Here is a 2,380-nt window from a genome sequence, read left to right as displayed (position 1 = left end):
GTAGACGATGATGGCACCGGCGAGACGGAACGGCAGTGTTGGCGCCGGCGAGACTGAATCGCGACGACGACAACATCGGGAGAGATAAGTTGGAGAGACGATGGGTTTGGTACATGCAGGGGGATAACTCTGGGTGGCATCAACAGGCTAGGGGCGGTCGGCGTTGTGGCCGTCAGGGCGAGCGGCGACGACAATGGTGGCATCAGGGGGAGGGGGTAAAATAGGTCGGCCGAGAGAGGTTATGGTGCGGCACTGGCGAGGGACTTGCCAGCAGAGCGGACGGAGATGGCAGCGGGGTGACGGCGATGAGCATGTCGTGCGAAACGGTGGCGACAGTTTTTATTTTTTCAAAAATATCTCCGGCCAGATTGCAAGGCAAAAGGGAGAAAATACCAGGTCTGGGCGACGGCAGTGGGCTGCAGCTACGGAGGCTGCTTCTGATAAGGATATTCAGCGACGACAGATTGGTTCTGATTAATCGATCGAAAGCTTTGATACCATATAAAATATAGGAATGAAGAATAATATTGCAGTGATTATTATTGATAAGGTGTAAACTATTTATAGAATTACACAGAGATTGTAGGTAATTAGGACTCTAGAATTTGAGTCTATATCTAATTCAAAAACTAGTTATCTTTATCTCTATCATTATCTTTATATCTATCACTATGTTTATCTTTATCTCTATCATGCTCCTACAAGATGGAGCTCCAAGAGAAGAGTCCAATCTTGATCTTCAAAAAGAGTAAGCATGTTCTAGGAAGTGGTTTGGAGAGAGTAGCAGCACCCGTAGTGGTTGAGTAGAGCAGCGGCACTGGATGCGGTTGGGGCGGAAGAAATCTCATCGTATAGAGGAAGAGCAGTGACACTAGAGGTGGCTGGGGCGGACGGAATCGCGTTGTCTAATGGAAGAGCAATGACATTGGAGGCGGCTGGTGTAGACGGAATTTCATCATTCGGTGGGAGAGCAGTGGCACTAGAGGCGACTGGTACGGATGGAACTGCATTGTCCGATGGAAGAGTAGCGGCTGGAGCATACGGAATCAAATCTTCTGATGGAAGAGCAACAACACTGGAAGTCGCTGGTGCGGACAAAATTTCATCTTCCGGTGGGAGAGCAGTGGCACTAGAGGCGGCTGGTACGGACGGAATTGCATCATCTGGTGGAAGAGCAGTGGCTGGAGCGGACGGAATCACATTGTCCGAAGGAAGGCCAACAGCTGGGGTGGACATAATTGCTTCGTCCAAATAGGATGAAGAGGTTCTTGATTGAGATTCTTTTTTTTATTTTAATAAAAACTGTCACACGTGTGTGAATTCTCATGTTACGCAGGTACGTGCACATCCAAGGGGGAAAATAATTTTCCCCCTTGAACTTAGGTTGTCTCAGAGCTGTCGAGATGGGCGGTGGGCGAGCTGGCTGGCCGAGGGCGGTCGGCGCTGTGGCCGGAGGGGTGATGGCTAGCGGTAGGCGGCAGCGGGGTCGATCGATTTTGGTGGGAAATCGGCGACAAGAGAAGAGAGACGAAAGAGCAGGAGGTTCTGTACGGCGTCGACTGGCTAAGGGCGGTCGACACTATAGCCGGAAGGGTGAAAGGCGACGACAGTAAGGAGAGCGTTGACGATGATGGCACCATCGAGACGGAACGGTGGTGTTGGCGCAGGCGAGACTGAATCGCGACGACGACAACATCAGGAGAGATGAGTTGGAGAGACGATGGGTTCGGTACATGCGGGTGGATAACTCTGGATGGCACCGACAGGCTAGGGGAGGTCGGCGTTGTGGCCTTCGGGGCGAGCGGCGACGACAATGGTGGCTTTGGGGGGAGGGGGTAAAATAGGTCGGCCAAGAGAGGTTATGGTGTGGCGCTGGCGAGGGAGTTGCCAGTAGAGCGGACAGAGATGGCAGCGGGGTGACGGCGATGAGCATGTCACGCGAAACGGTGGCGGCAGTTTTTTATTTTTTCAAAAATACCTCCGGCCGAATTGCACAGAAAAAGGGAGAAAATACCAGGTATGGGCGGCGGCAATGGGCTGCAGCTACGGAGGCTGCTTCTGATAAGGATATTCAGCGATAACAGATTGGTTCTGATTAATTGATCGAAAGCTTTGATACCATATAAAATATAGGAATGAAGAATAATATTGCAGTGATTATTATTGATAAGGTGTAAACTATTTATAGAATTACACAGAGATTGTAGGTAATTAGGACTCTAGAATTTGAGTCTATATCTAATTCAAACACTAGTTATCTTTATCTCTATCATTATCTTTATATCTATCACTATGTTTATCTTTATCTCTATCATGCTCCTATAAGATGGAGCTCCAAGAGAAGAGTCCAATATTGATCTTCAAAAAGAATAAGCATGTT

This window comes from Aristolochia californica, unplaced genomic scaffold, assembly GCF_029961685.1.
Source record: "Aristolochia californica isolate CCGP_79_NKW_82.1479 unplaced genomic scaffold, dmAriCali1.0.hap1 SCAF_7, whole genome shotgun sequence".
In the NCBI taxonomy this organism is placed as follows: domain Eukaryota; kingdom Viridiplantae; phylum Streptophyta; class Magnoliopsida; order Piperales; family Aristolochiaceae; genus Aristolochia; species Aristolochia californica.
This window is presented reverse-complemented; position numbering follows the sequence as displayed.